Source organism: Microcaecilia unicolor, chromosome 1, assembly GCF_901765095.1.
Source record: "Microcaecilia unicolor chromosome 1, aMicUni1.1, whole genome shotgun sequence".
Taxonomy (NCBI): domain Eukaryota; kingdom Metazoa; phylum Chordata; class Amphibia; order Gymnophiona; family Siphonopidae; genus Microcaecilia; species Microcaecilia unicolor.
The window spans coordinates 232,330,472-232,347,513 of NC_044031.1; positions in this window are offsets into that span (position 1 = coordinate 232,330,472).

Sequence of the window (17,042 nt, forward strand, 5' to 3'; positions counted from 1 at the left end):
GGAGTGGTGGCAAGAGAGGATGTTCCAGTGGGGATTAGCGGCAATGAAGTGTTTGATTGCAGCCTCTTGGAAGTCTTCTCTTCCGCCTAGCATGGATCAATGGAAGGAGAAGGTGAGGTATTTATTTTTCTTGGAGAGACAAACAGCTGTACGAAGGGATTGTTTTTGGATCCGTCAAAGAGGGTGGAAACTATTGGAGGGCAAGTTGTTATCTTTGGCTTAATGGGTAAGGGGGTGGGGGGGGAGTAGGGGGAGGGGGGTTAAGGGGGTTGTGGCGTATTGCAACCGGTTAGATGGGCGGGAGCAAGTGGTTGAGGGGTATCTTTACATAGGAGTTTGGGATTTAAAATTTCTTGTTTGAATTGGGAAGTATTGGAGTGGGGGGGGGGGAACTAAAAATAAGATTGAAGTCAGGGTGGTTTTATTGATAATGTATGGTTATGGAGGGGTCACTTGGTGTTTTTTGTCCGACGGGTGAGTCGGATATTGTATTCTTTTGCTTGTTACCATGTATTGATGAGTACTTCAATAAAAAAATTATTGAAACAAACAAAAAAAAATTGCTAGAAGAACACAATGATTCCAACTTCGGGAAAGTCTCTCTGTAACTATACCGCATGATGAAGATGAAGATACAAGTGATGAATTAGAGAGCACTACTTCTAAAGCAGATGATGATGATGATAAAAACATTCTTTGCTATATGGAAGTCAAGTGTTTCAGACAGAGATTCTCTTGACCTGCAGACCCAGTCAGAAGACATCAGTAATATTGCAGCAGCCTGGCCTGAACTGAAGGAACTTTTTATCAGACTGTACAATCCACTTTGATATTGTGTATCTTGATTTTCAAAAGGCGTTTGACAAGGTACCTCATGAAAGGCTACAGAGGAAATTGGAGGGTCATGGGATAGGAGGAAATGTCCTATTGTGGATTAAAAACTGGTTAAAGGATAGGAAACAGAGAGTGGGCAGTATTCACAATGGAGAAGGGTAGTTAGTGGGGTTCCTCAGGGGTCCGTGCTAGGAGCGCTGCTTTTTAACATATTTATAAATGATTTAGAGATGGGAGTAATTAGCGAGGTAATTAAATTTGCTGATGACACAAAGTTATTCAAAGTCATTAACTCGCGACAGGATTGTGAAAAATTACAGAAGGACCTTACGAGACTGGGAGACTGGGCGGCTAAATGGCAGATGACGTTTAATGTGAGCAAGTGCAAGGTGATGCATGTGGGAAAAAAGAACCCGAATTATAGCTACATCATGCAAGGTTCCACATTAGGAGTTAGAGACCAAGAAAGGGATCTGGGTGTCGTTGTCGATAATACATTGAAACCTTCTGCTCAGTGTGCTGCTGCGGCTAGGAAAGCGAATAGAATGTTGGGTATTATTAGGAAAGGTATGGAAAACAGGTGTGAGGATGTTATAATGCCGTTGTATCGCTCCATGGTGCGACTGCACCTTGAGTATTGTGTTCAATTCTGGTCGCCGCATCTCAAGAAAGATATAGTAGAATTGGAAAAGGTGCAGCGAAGGGCGACTAAAATGATAGTGGGGATGGGATGACTTCCCTATGAAGAAAGACTAAGGAGGCTAGGGCTATACAGCTTGGAGAAGAGACGGCTGAGGGGAGACATGATAGAGGTATATAAAATAATGAGTGGAGTGGAACAGGTGGATGTGAAGCGTCTGTTCACGCTTTCCAAAAATACTAGGACTAGGGGGCATGCAATGAAACTACAGTGTAGTAAATTTAAAACAAATTGGAGAAACGTTTTCTTCACCCAACGCATAATTAAACTCTGGAATTTGTTGCCGGAGAACGTGGTGAAGGCGGTTAGCTTAGCAGAGTTTAAAAAGGGGCTAGACGGTTTCCTAAAGGACAAGTCCATAAACCACTACTAAATGGACTTGGGAAAAATCCACAGTTCCAGGAATAACTTGTATAGAATGTTTGTACGTTTGGGAAGCTTGCCAGGTGCCCTTGGCCTGGATTGGCCGCTGTCGTGGACAGGATGCTGGGCTCGATGGACCCTTGGTCTTTTCCCAGTGTGGCATTACTTATGTACTTATGTACACTTTCTGCTAGTGCAGTTGACGCAGACCTATTTACCTGTGCTGGATTATTGACTCACAAGCAAACTCGCATGAGTGACAGTCATTTTCAAAATGTTGTTTTTCTAAAAGCAAAGTGGATTGAATTGTAGAGCAAATAAAGTTGGCATAAAAATATTAACAATACTTGGATTCATTGTAGTTTCACCTTTTACTCAAAAAGTATTATATTAAGCAATAACTTTTTTTACTTTCACTTACAGAAATTTTTTTAATGTACAAACACAGCTGGATTACTGTAATTCCATTTACTGTTTTACTGTTGTGGACTCTGAGATGTCTCAAATAGTGCAGAATGTGGCAGTCTGCATTGTAGCAAGGTTAAAGAGATCATGTCTTATATGTGTTGAGTTGACCTCACTGGCTGTCTGCAGTGGCCCTTTCTTGTTGTCTTATTCCTGATCCGCCTTCTTTCCATGGAATAGGAGGCAATGTTCTGGTGTGGATTAAGAACTGGTTAATGGATAGAAAACAGAGGGTAGGGTTAAATGGCCATTTTTCTCAGAGGAGGAGGGGGAATAGTGGAGTGCCACAGGGCTTTGTACTGGTAATTGGAACAAGTGAGATGTTTAAATTTGCAGATGACACAAAATTATTCAAAGTTGTTAAAACACATGCGGTCTGTGAAAAATTTGCAAGAAGATTTTAGGAAATTGGGAAGAATAATCGAAATCATTCTTACTTGATACTAGGGTCCACCTTGGGAGTCAGCACCCAAGAAAAAGATCTAGGTGTCATCATAGACAATACGTTAAAATCTTCTGCCCAGTGTGTGACAGCAGCCAAAAAAGCAAACAGGATGCTAGGAATTATTAGGAAAGGGATGGAAAATAATGCCTCTGTATTGCTCCGTGGTGCGACCTCACCTTGAGTATTGTGTGCCATTCTGGTTACCATATCTCAAAAAAGATATAGCGGAATTAGAAAAGCTTTAAAGAAGGGAGACCAAAATGGTAAAAGGGATGGAACTTCTTTCATTTGAGGAAAGGGTAAAGCGGTTAGGGCTTTTCAGCATAGAAAGAGACAAATGACAAGGAATATGATAGAGATCTACAAAGTCCTGAGTGTTGTAGAACAAGTAGAAGTGAATCAAATTTTTACTCTTTTAAAAAGTACAAAGACCAGGGGACACTGAATAGAGTTACATGACAATACTTTTAAAACGAATAGCAGGAAATATTTTTACACTCAACGAATAGTTAAGCTCTGGAGCTCATTGCCAGAGGATGTGGTTACAGAGGTCGGCATATTTGGGTTTAAAAAAAGGTTTGGACAAGTTCCTGGAGAAAATGTGCATACTTTGCTATTAAGATAGATATGAGGGAAGCCACTGCTTGCCCCGGGATTGGTGGCAAGGAATGTTCCTACTATTTGGCTTGGCCGCTCTTGGAAGCAGGATACTGGGCTAGATGAACCATTGGTCTGACCCAGTATGGCTAATCTTATGTTTTTCTCTTTGCAGTCCTGATTCTTCCTGCTTGTTTGCATCTCCCTTATTTATTTATTTATTTATTTATTTAACTTAATTATTTTTCACTTTCATAGCAGTGCAAACATCATCAAATAAGAAAATAGGCAGCAAATTATAACACACATTAAAATAGAAGATTTCTATATGATCAAAGCCTAATAAGCTCTGGAAACACAAATCTCAAAAAAAAACCTGGGGCCTGATATTCAAGAGTTTTAACCGGGCAGGAGAGGCTTCCATGCTGAGTGAGGTAGGAGCAGTGGCGTAGGAAGGGGGGGGCGGTGGGGGCGGTCCGCCCTAGGTGCACGCCGCTGGGGGGTGTCGGCTCTGCTGGTTCCCTGCTCCCTCTGCCCCGGAACAGGTTACCTCCTATTCCGGGGCAGAGAGAGCAGGGAACCAGCGGAGCCGACGCAGCTCCCAGCGATGTACACTCGGGGGTGTATCGGCCCTCTCGCCCGCCCCTCACTTCCTAATTCAAGTAAGAATGCGCTCTGGGGGGAGGGTGCGCGCCGAAGGGGGGGGCGCCGTGCTGCACCTGGGGGGGTGGTGCAGCGGTGACCCGCCACGTGTGTCAGCTGCCCTCGCTACGGCACTGGGTAGGAGAGAGGTGCTGCTGAATATCTCCTCTGGGCAGTGCCAGGGTGGTCCAGGGGTAGCTGGGGCAGTCCCAGAAGCTATATAGGCACTGGCAATACTCAGTAATTGAGCAAGCAGGTCCACTTTGCACTATTTGATGTATAATCTGTTGTGAGTTAGTTCTGTACAAGTTCCTTTATTTGATTTTCTGTGGGGTGCCTAAGGGCCTCTGGGACTGCTGGACTAGTTTTGCAGGGGATACGGGGTGAGGGAGGTGGTGTGACTTTATGGGAGGCTGCATTTCTACTGACAGAGGGGGAGTGGGGGAGAGGAGGGAAGGGAGGGGGTGGGATAGAGGATTGGGGAGGGGTTTGGAGTTGAGGTGGGATGCAATATGGTATACGAGGGGGGGGGTTCCAGTTCTTGATGGGGATACTGGCTTTTCAGGAAGTGATTGGGTGGCATGGCAGGGCCAGTGCTAGGGTTTCTGGCGCTCTCCTGCAGCCTATTAGCCGGTGCCCCTACCCATCCAGGGGTGGGATCACTATGGCTCCTCCCCTGCAGTAGTCACACCCACAGTAGCCACACCCATTTTACCATCCATGGCATCATTGAAAATATTACACCAGTATAGAAGACAAATAACTTGTGTTTTTTTTTGTTTTCATTATAAATAATTTCTGTAAGCTGTTACAGCTCCAGTATACCCAAAATGACACAAACCAAATTAGCAGACAGACCAGGAATTAGGAGAACAGACCGTCTTGCCAACTCTAAAAAACAATGTGTTATCAAAATCTCAGAACCTAACAAGCATCCCTATTCAGACACTTGGCCTTGCAGTCACACATGCAGAACAGAGATAGCCCCTATTCAAATTCTTCAAAAATTAACCTGAAATTCTAAGAAGGGAGGGTACTCTGCATGTAGCACAGTACCAGAAAAACAGAAAGAAACACATTGCTATACATTGCAAAATAAGACAGCAGATGTAAATTCTCAAAGTGGACATATTCCAAACACTAAAATGAAAATAAAATGATTTTTTTCTACCTTTGTTGTGTGGTGACTTTGTTTTTCTGATCATGCTGGCCCAGTATCTGATTCTGTTGCTATCTGTCCTCTTAACTCCGTTTCCAGGGCTTACTTTCCATTTATTTCTTTACTTTCCTCCTTTCTTCTTCATTTCTTGCCCTACATCCATAAGTAAAAGCTGGGTCCTCCGCAGACTTGACTATCCAGTGAATCCAGCTTCTGCCTATTTTCTCCATCCATGTGCAGTTTTTCTCCTTTCTTCCTTTTCCCTCATCTCATCTCCTTCCTCTGTCTTCCCTCCCCTCCATCCATGTCCAGCATTTCTTTTCTCTCCCTTCCCTCTCCTCCATCCATGACCAGCATTTTTCCTCTCCCTCCCTCTTTCCATGTCCAGCATTTCATGTTCATCTCACTTCCTCTCTCTTCTCTTCCCTCCCCTCCATCCATGTCCAGCATTTCTTCTCTCTCCCTCCCCCTCCATCCATGTGCATCTCCTTCCTCTGTCTTCCCTCCCCTCCATCCCTGTCCAAAATGTCTTCTCTGTCTCCTCCATCCATGTGTATCTCCTTCCTGTCTTCCCTCCCCTCCATCCATGTCCAGAATTTCTCCTGCCCTCCCCTCCATCCATGTCCAGAAACCCTCCTCTCTCCCCTGCCCTCCCCTCCATGCACCCATGTCCAGCAACTCTCCTCTCCCATGCCCTCCCCTCCATCCATCTATCGATCCATATCCAGCAATTCTCGTCTCTCCCGTGCCCCTCGCCATCCATCCATGCCCAGCAGTTCTCCTCTCGCCCCTGCCTTCCCCTCCCCTCCATATCCAGCAATTTATCCTCTCTCCCTGGGCCCTGCCCTCCCTTCCATGTCCAGCGATTCTCCTTTGCTGCCCTCGCGGAAAGAGGAAATGACATCAGAAGAAGGTGGGACACAGAGAGGGAATGAAGGGAAGGCTAGAGACGGGCAGGGCTTTCACTGACGCGTCCGCTGTGATGGAGGTAAGCAAAAGATTTAAAACCCCCAGGGCGACGGGGGCACAGGAAAACGAGGGCTGAGGTAAGTGGTCGGCGCCCCCCTGCCACACTTACCTCACTTACTGGGTTACGCCTGCTCTGTGGCATGGGACTGTTACCTTTATTTTTGTAATGACTTAATTGCACATGAGTGTCTCTATGAATGTCTGGGGTTTGAACTCCCCGTGCAAACGCCAATTTGTTTTTTAAGGATGTGGAGCGGCTGCGTATGACTACAGATTTTATCCTGGAGACACATTTGCTGCACTGTCATGAAAGGCTGCTTCATCATAAAAAAATCAGACAATATGTTTTGCTTCAAATAGAACTAGAACCAAAACTAATGGGGGTGGCCTTACCTTTTGAGACAGCGCTCTCCCATAGTACATGAGATGGTGAGAGATAGGGAGGGTAGTATTTTGATTCTTAAAGTGGAGATGGGTGACCACATTTACATACTTCTTAATATATAGTTCTCAATATATATGCCTCAAATAGTGAGCAGGGTTTTTTCTACGGCACCCTCAGTCACTTACTTCGTGATTGAGGGGGGGGGGGGGGGTAGATTTCATTATGACACTGAACCCTTTGCAGGATAACATGGCTCAGGTGGTAGAATATGGTAAGGCTGATAGGAGGCAATTGCATCAATTTTTGGCTGACTGGGATTTGGTTGACATATAGCACTTTCATCACCCCTTAGACGAGAATTTTACTTACCACTCTAGTGTGCATGACACATTCACATATAGATTTATGGATGTTGAGGAAATATATGGTGCATTCTGTGCTTGCCACTTGGATTGAATCAATGGTGTGGGCTGATCATGCACCTATGTTGGAGTTACGGATCAAGAAAGGGATCTGGGTGTCGTCGTCGATGATACGCTGAAACCTTCTGCTCAGTGTGCTGCTGCGGCTAGGAAAGCGAATAGAATGTTGGGTGTTATTAGGAAGGGTATGGAGTCCAGGTGTGCGGATGTTATAATGCCGTTGTATCGCTCCATGGTGCGACCGCACCTGGAGTATTGTGTTCAGTACTGGTCTCCGTATCTCAAAAAAGATATAGTAGAATTGGAAAAGGTACAGCGAAGGGCGACGAAAATGATAGTGGGGATGGGACGACTTTCCTATGAAGAGAGGCTGAGAAGGCTAGGGCTTTTCAGCTTGGAGAAGAGACGGCTGAGGGGAGATATGATAGAAGTGTATAAAATAATGAATGGAATGGATCGGGTGGATGTGAAGCGACTGTTCACGCTATCCAAAAATACTAGGACTAGAGGGCATGAGTTGAAGCTACAGTGTGGTAAATTTAAAACGAATCGGAGAAAATTTTTCTTCACCCAACGTGTAATTAGACTCTGGAATTCGTTGCCGGAGAACGTGGTACGGGCGGTTAGCTTGACGGAGTTTAAAAAGGGGTTAGATAGATTCCTAAAGGACAAGTCCATAGACCGCTATTAAATGGACTTGGAAAAATTCCGCATTTTTAGGTATAACTTGTCTGGAATGTTTTTACGTTTGGGGAGCGTGCCAGGTGCCCTTGACCTGGATTGGCCACTGTCGGTGACAGGATGCTGGGCTAGATGGACCTTTGGTCTTTCCCAGTATGGCACTACTTATGTACTTATGTACTTATGTCCTTGTCCCTGTTGGAGGGGAGCAAGGGTAAACATAAGAACAGCCATACTGGGTCAGACCAATGGTCCATCTAACCCAGTATCCTGTTTCCATTAGTGGCCAAGGCCAGGTCACAAATACCTGGCAGAAACCCAAATGGTGGCAACATTCTATGCTACCAATCCCAGGGCAAGCAGTAGCGTCCCCATGTCTGTCTCAATAGCAGACTATGGTCTTTTCCTCCAGGAACTTGTCCAAACCTTTTTTAAACCCAGATATGCTAACCTCTGTTACTACATTCTCTGGCAAATAGTTCCAGACCTTAACTATTTTTTGAATAAGAAAATATTTCCTCCTATTTGTTTTAAAAGTATTTCCATGTAACTTCCCTAGTCTTTGTACTTTTGGAACGAGTAAAAAATGGATTCACTTCTACTTGTTCTGGAGGTTGGATAATCATATTTTTCTGGATCCTCAGAACACTTCCTAGATTGAAAAAGATTTTAAGGGATATTTTGAATTTAGTGACCCCTCTGAAGTCTCCCTGGCAGTATTTTGGGAGGCTATAAAAATGGTGATTAGGTGTAAATCGGGTAATAGTGGTTAAATCGGCCCATATAAAAGTCAGTCCTATCTTTATGCAGTGTCATTTATGTGGTTAAGTACTGAACATCACACTTAATGTGTAAGAGATAGCTGGCCGCATAAATCTGGATATTTAATACCGGTGCCTGTCATTAAATATCTGAGAATAACACTGGCAGCGGCTTAAAAAAACTCACTGGTGCCGGCTGAATATCTACCCCAAAGTTGTTATCTAACAAGCATTAACCATGATAATGTAAAAAGAAACCTTATTGGGAAAGAGATGGTAGACCAGATGGGCTTGCTTCTTTCTTGTTGACACCTTCTAGTTTTAAAGACTAAGACATTTGCGGTGTACCCTTAGGGATTTATGGTTAAAGCCAGTTTTTCCTGCTGTATCTTTAATCCTAAAAGCACATTTTTAAATTTGCATTTTCCGAAAACAAATATAATGACATCCTCCAGCATAGGTGTGATTACTGAAGAAGAAAGGTTACCTATGAAAGCTTAATACAAAAATGTATTGTTAGTCCATTAAAAAGGGTATCATTTTATTTTATTTTTGATTTATTTCTATTTATTACCTTTAAAAGTGGATCCCATGTAACATAGTAACATAGTAGATGACTGCAGAAAAAGACCTGCATGGTCCATCCAGTCTGCCCAACAAGATAAACTCATATGTGCTACGTTTTGTGTATACCTTACCTTTATTTGTACCTGTCCTTTTCAGGGCACAGACCGTGTAAGTCTGCCCAGCACTATCCCCGCCTCCTGCCACCGGCTGTGCCACCCAATCTCGGCTAAGCTCCTTAGGATCTATTCCTTCTGAACAGGATTCCTTTATGTTTATCCCACGCGTGCTTGAATTCTGTTACCGTTTTCATTTCCACCACTTCCCATGGGAGGGCATTCCAAGCATCTACCACTCTCTCCGTGAAAAAATACTTCCTGACATTTTTCTTGAGTCTGCCCCCCTTCAATCTCATATCATGCCCTCTAGTTCTACCGCCTTCCCATCTCCGGAAAAGGTTCGTTTGCGGATTAATACTTTTCAAATATTTGAACGTCTGTATCATATCATCCCTGTTTCTCCTTTCTTCCAGAGTATACATGTTCAGGTCATCAAGTCTCTCCTCATACATCTTGTAACGCAATTCCCTTACCATTCTCGTAGCTTTTCTTTGCACCTCTTCAGTTCTTTTTACATCCTTCGCAAGGTACGGCCTCCAAAACTGAACACAATACTCCAGGTGGGGCCTCACCAACGACTTATACAGGGGCATCAACACCCCCTTTCTTCTGCTGGTCACACCTCTCTCTATACAACCTAACAACCTTCTAGCTATGGCCACCGCCTTGTCACACTGTTTTGTCGCCTTCAGATCCTTAGATACTATCACCCCAAGATCCCTCTCCCCGTCCGTTCCTATCAGACTCTCCCTGCCTAATACATACGTCTCCCGAGGATTTCTATTCCCTAAGTGCATCACTTTGCATTTCTTCGCGTTGAATTGTGCAGTGGAAGAGGAAGTGGCACATGGAGCCATCACTGCTACAGTTAGATTAGTATGCCAGATTTGGCATCTATTAGACCACATAAATGTATTGCCTGTGGTATGTAACTGCAGGCACATGCCGAATTGGGCATGCCCCTATGATTTTGGAGCAACTGTGGAACATGGAGGAGCATGGGGAAAATTTGTCTTGTTTCATTCATTTAAGAAGGTACTGTTTTGGTTTTTCTTACTCTCCCCCAAATGGCTAAATGTAAAGGCAAAGTTAAAAATATCTCTATACCATTTGCTGTAGTGGTCCTATGGATAAGCATGTTGTCCAACATGGCCCCATGAGGGGTAATGACTGCAGGACTGGACTCCTCTACTGTCTCAGGAGTCTCTTTAAGTTCTAGTGGTCAACCTAAACCTAAACCTTCCTCAACTGGGTTTGTAATGGGCTCTCCACTTGGTTTACCACTTCTAGTCTCTCTAGTGGAACAGTAAAACTGGATTCTGAACCTCCAGCCCTAGCCAAGATTCCATCTCCAGTAGTCATTGCAGGTTTGATATCTACTTCAACAACTATTTTTTTTTCCTGGGGCTACTGCTGCTATCTCCTTGGCTGATATTTAGGCCATAGTTTCTAGAATTGAAAACAAAGTGTCATCTTCTTTTGCACATCTGACTGATTTTACACAGCAAATTGTGGGAAAGTTCATTAAAATTGAGTCTAGAATCTTGAGTACAGAGGTGCAGGTGTCCTAAATTTATGCTCAGATTGGAGCATTCCAAGAGACTTGCTCCACTGAGATTAAAGATAGCCTTGCAGTTCATACTACATTAGAGGCTTTGAAGAATCACAGAGAGTGAAAAGTTTTTTTTTTCATTTCCAGTATGTCATCTTCTCTACCTTGAAGTTTTGTTAAGAAATTCTTTTAAGAAAGTGCTATTATTGCCTAATGCTGATTCCATTGCTATTACAAATAATTATTATTTACCTGTTGTTAAAGTTCAGACAAGTAGAACTGAGGATCTCAAGGCTGCTAAAAATGTGACAAGGTGGTGATCATAGGCAGAAGGATGCTAGGCTGCACACAGAGAGGAATCCGCCAGTCGCTATACTCACGTTAGCCCTCTCCTCAAGTCGCTTCACTGGCTCCCTATCCGCTTCCGCATACGGTTCAAACTTCTCCTTTTGACCTACAAGTGCATCCACTCCGCAGCTCCTCAGTACCTTTCCGCTCTCATCTCTCCCTACACTCCTCCCCGTGAACTCCGTTCGCTGGGTAAATGTCTCCTGTCGTCCCCCTTCTCCCTCACTGCTAACTCCCGGCTCCGTTCCTTCTATCTCGCTGCTCCCTATGCCTGGAATAGACTCCCTGAGCCAGTACGTCAGGCTCAGTCTCTGGCTGTCTTCAAGTCTAGGCTTAAAGCCCACCTCTTTGCTACTGTTTTCAACTCCTAACCATGACTCTCTTACTCAACACCCTCACTTATCACCCCTACCACTGCAGTTTCCCCACCCCTAGCTGTTTGTTCGTCTGTCCAATTTAGATTGTAAGCTCTATTGAGCAGGGACTGGATTTTCATGTTAATTTGTACAGTGCTGCGTAAGTCTAGTAGCACTATAGAAATGTTTAATAGTAGTAGTAGAATCACCAGTAATAGAAAGTCATTAATTAGGCTGATATGCAAGGCCCCACTTGGAATACTGTGTTCAGTTTTAAAGGCTATATCTTGCTAAAGATGCAAGAAGACTTAATGGTCCAGAGGCAGGCAATAAAAATGATATCAGGATTGTGCCAAGAGATGTATGAAAGAGACTTGAAGACCTGAATATGTATACCCTAGAGGAAAGAAGGGACAGAGGATATATGATACAGACGTTTAAATACTTGAACAGTATTAATCTACAAACAAATCTTTTCCAGAGACAGAGAAGTGGTAAAATAGAGGGCATAAATTGAGGTTGTGGGGTGGTAGACTTAAGAGTAATGTCAGGAAATATTTTTTGATGGATAGGGTGGTGGATGCTTAGAAAGCTCTTCCAGTGCAGGTGGTGGAGACAAAAACAGTGACGGAATTCAAAAAAGTGTGATCCCAAAATAGTATCAAAACAAAACTTAACCGATCAAAAGTTATGAGTTAATTTACGATAGGCAGGAGTGGTTCTTAGATGGAAATTCCAGTAGTGGGAAAGTGAAGCCAATGCTGGATAGACTTTTATGGTCTGTGTTCCCTATATGACAACACAGATCAGGATAGACAACTGCAGGGGAAAAAATAGAGAGTTGCACAGGGGACAGAAACCTTACCCATCCCCACTGGTATCTTACCCGTCCCCACCCATCCCCTCAAGACTTTAACCTGTCCCCACCCTGTCCTGCAAAAATTTAATGGTACATAAAAAGAAATTCTGGTTGGTTCTCTCAGTCTCTCTCTGGGTTTAAGTCATAGCATTGCAGGCAAGGAAGGAAATGATGTTGGAAGTTGGAACTAGAGAGTTGCACGGGGACAGAAATCCAACCCGTCCCCATCTGTCCCCCTAAGGAATCTAACCCGTCCCTGTCCGTCCCCATGGGGAATCTAACCCATCCCCACCTGTCCCTGCGGGGAATCTAACCCATCCCCTCAAGAATTTAATGGTACATTAAAAAAAATACCTGTCTGCTCTCTTGGTTCGAGCCGTAGCACTGCAGGCAAGGAAGGAAAGGAAGTTGGAACACTCTGGTGCACACATGTAAGACTTCTCTCTGATTCACTTGCACTGTGTGCTAAGAGATTGCCATATGAACACGCCAGTAGGTCAGGTGACATCTGAAGCTCATGTCTATGTCAGAGCTGAGGTCTGCACATCAGCCCGGGAGCAGAGAGGATTAATAGTAACAGAGTAAATGACAGCAGATAAAAACCGGAACGGTCCATCCAGTCTGCCCAATAGTCACAGTTGTTATTAATTCATGATTAAATCAACAAAGAATGTGATATTATATACTTGATTATGGTCTTTCTGTGGCATTTCTGGGACATAGACCATAGAAGTCCGCCCAGCCCTATCCTTATGTTCCAACTGCTGGAGTTGCCCTCGAAGCCCACTCCAGCCTATTCATCTTTTCATTTGCGGGACACAGACCGTAAAAGTCTGTCCAGCACTGTCCTCATGTTCCTGCCACTAAAGTTACTGTCTAAACTCTTTCCATCCCATCCTAAACTAGATCGCCATATATGAGACACAGACCGTACAGGTTTCCCGGTATCGGCCCTAGTTCATCACAGCCATCTAAGTGTCACTCGACACATCCACCCACATGCAGCCATTTAAGTTTACTTTTCTTTATAAATTCCATTTTCTAATTAGAGATCCTCTATGTTTATCCCATGCCTTTTTGAATTTCATCACCATTTGTATCTCTATCACCTCCTTAATGGAGACTTTCCACATCTGTGCTATTAAAGCAAGAAGAAGGAGACAGAACTCAAAGAACTTGGTACTTGGTAGGTGAGAGGCTGGCACAAGTGCAGCATACACTTCCACGGGAACCCCACAGGAACTGCTTCCGTCTCTGTGGGAACCCCGCAGGAACTGCTTCCGTCCCCACAGAATCCACGCAGAAATGCTTCTGTCCCTGCGGGAATCCCGCGGGTTCCGCAGGATTCCCGCAAACCCCGTTCCCATGCAAGTCTCTAGTTGGAACACTGGTGCACACATGCAAGACTTGTCTCTGATTCACTGGCACAGTGTGTTGAGAGGTTACCACATGCACGTGCCAGTAGGTCAAGTGGCATCTGGTGTACTAAACAGGACCTTGAAAGACTACGCATAAGGGAGGAAATGTGTGTGTGTAGTCTAGCCAGAAAATGTGTGTGTAGTTTAGCCAAAGAAAGATAAGGTGTGCTGTAAATGTTACAAACAATGTATGAGAAAGGAAAGGAATATACAGCTAACCAAATTTTTGATCCCTGTCCCAACTGTAATCTTGTACTAATTAGTTGCTTTAAAATACTAATTAATTGTTTACAATTAATGCAGAATACAGCTGTTTGATTGATTTATGGTCTGTTTTGTGAGAAAAATGCAGATTTATGCCACTTTTTGGGCATTTTTCTCTTTTGAAAATGAGCTCCTTAGACACCCCGTGGAGGGGCATAATCGAACAGAGCTGACCATCTCTAAGGATGCCCATCTCTGAGGACGTCCCCGCGAATGGGCGTGGCATCCCGTATTATCGAAACAAGATGGGCGTCCATCTTTCATTTCGATAATACGGTCGGGGACGCCCAAATCTCAACATTTAGATTGACCTTAGAGATGGGTGACCTCGGTTTTCGCCAATAATGGAAACCGAGGACACCCATCTCAAAAATGACCAAATCCAAGGCATTTGGTCATGGGAGGAGCCAGCATTCGTACTGCACTGGTCACCCTCACATGCCAGGACACCAACCGGGCACCCTAGGGGGCACTGCAGTGGACTTCACAAATTGCTCCCAGGTGCATAGCTCCCTTACCTTCGGTGCTCAGTCCCCCAACCCCCCCCCCCCAAAACCTACTCCCCACAACTGTACACCACTACCATAGCCCTTAGGGATGAAGGGGGGCACCTACATGTGGGTACAGTGGGTTTCAGGTGGGTTTTGGAGGGCTCACATTTACCACCACAAGTGCAACAGGTGGGGGGGGGGGGGGGGGTTGGCCTGGGTCCACCTGCCTGAACTGCACCCACTAAAAACTGCTCTGGGGACCTGCATACTGCTGTGATGGAGCTGGGTATGACATTTGAGGCTGGCAAAAAATGTTTTTTAATTTTTTTGGGGTGGGGGGGGGTGGGAGGGGGTTGTGTCGAAATATGGGCGCCCTTCTCTTTCGATTATGCCCCTGATAATGTTCTAAACCTTTACACATGCAAAAGGCACCTGTAAAGGCAGGTGTCTAGACTATAAAATTGCCCTTCACATTACAGCAAAGTGGATGAATTTAAAAGGGTGCCCTTGTCCACTAGTGGTAATCTCTGCTGCCCTTATTTGGCAGCTTGACTACTGCTAGGGGTCAAGGGTGCTATTTTGAACCCAGCATGGCAATCAGCAGGTGTGACTAGGCATGGTAACAGCCAAGGCTGGGATTGCAGGGAGGGGGTGCTGACACATGGGGGAGGGGGTGTTTGATGGTGATACCTGGGGTGATATCAGTGGGACTTGGGGATTCAGATTGTAATGGAGGGGGGTTGTAGTGTGCATCTTTAATGACAGTGAACAAAGCCTCAACATATCAGATTTGTTTCCTATGGTTTTGGTTACAAGACGATATGAAATAACATGGGAAATTTTGTTTATGTTATCCTTGTCATTGAATACACATCCGTACCAGATAGTGCCAATGAAAATCCATGGCTCAGAGGCCTATACGTTTAACAGCAGCTGTTAAATGTATATCTTTTTCAATACTGGCCCAACCATTTTGTTTTATTGACTTTTTTTTTCTTAATCTCATGACAATGAGAAGAAAGGGTAGTTGAATGCATGTAGTATATCAATGACAAGTTAACTGACTTAATTATTGAGCCACGAGTCACTATATTTGTAAGGGCAAGCGGAACAATCAGCTCTGGGATATGGATTACTGCCTCTTCAAAGTCATATTTCATACATCAAATGCTGCTACAGGCTCCTTGCCAAGGGGAAACTGAAGTGATGAAGATAAGAAGTCTGTCAAGGTGAAAAATTAATAAATGAAGAATTAAAGATTAACACAAACAGAATATGGCTTTAAATGATTGAAAAAAACAAAACAAAACCTGTTGAGCAGTGTAGTATAATGTATATCTGTATGTGTGTAAATATATGTACATTTTTATTGCAAGCTTTATTGCACTAAATAGATCTCTAGAGCTGTGAAGTAATGCAACATTGTTAACTTGAATTATATTACTGTTTTAAAAATAGAGTGATAGGAACAGAGTTTTGTCATGAAAAAATTAACAGAAATCTATAGAAAAGTAATCTCAGCATGAGAATTATGGTATGCTAGCATAGCAGTTGGGTGATGGGAGTTAATATGGAAGATATAACCTATAATTTTTGCATTATACCACAAATGATATAAAGCAGTTACAGAACTTATTTCATGCAAGTCAAACTTGAAAGATACTTCAGAGCCTGAGCAATGCTAGTAGTTTCTCCTGTGGGCAACATTTCAAGGACTCGGTTATTGCCATCAACAAGTCAAGATAATACAATAATAAAAAAGAGAACCTTAGAAATAGGAGGAAAGAAAAAAAAATGACAAGCCTCTTGTACAAAGATAGCGGGTTTTTTTTTTTTACAACTGTAATATTTCAGTGAACAATGTGTCATTTTTCATTATTTTAGAGATCCAGTCAGAGACCTGTGCAATTAATCTTGCATTGAAAATGCTGGTAGAAGTTTACATGCATGTTGAAATTGGCCTTAGTATAATATGTAAAAATATTTATCTGAAAGCATGGTAAAAACACACCCTCAATAGCGTGGCCACAGGAGCAACATGGGAATTAACTTAAGAAGAACTGGTTGCAGTTCTAGAAACTTTAGGTGGTGGGGAAAGGAGGCATGGTGGAAGTATTCTGGGTATTTATTTGTTTGTTTATTTATTTATTGATTACCCCACATTATCCCACCTATTTGCAGGCTCAATGTGGCTTACAGAGTGTTGTTATGACATAGTCATGACAGGATCTTAGATACAAGAGAGTGGTGGATGCTTGTAATGCCCTCCCGCGGGAGGTGGTGGAGAGGAAAACGGTAACGGAATTCAAACATGTGTGGGATAAACATAAAGGAATCCTGTTCAGAAGGAAAGGATCCTCAGGAGCTTAACCGAGATTGGATAGCAGAGCCGGTAGTGGGAGGCGGGGCTGGAGGTTGGGAGGCGGGGATAGTGCGGGGCAGACTTTTAAGGTCTGTGCCAGAGCCAGTGGTGGGAGGCGGGACTGGAGGTTGGGAAGCAGGGATAGCGCTGGGCAGACATATGGTCTTGTGCCAGAGCCAGTGGTGGGAGGCGGGGATAGTGCTGGGCAGACTTATACGGTCTGTGCCAGAGCTGGTGGTTGGGAGGCGGGGCTGGTGGTTGGGAGGCGAGGCTAGTGCTGGGCAGA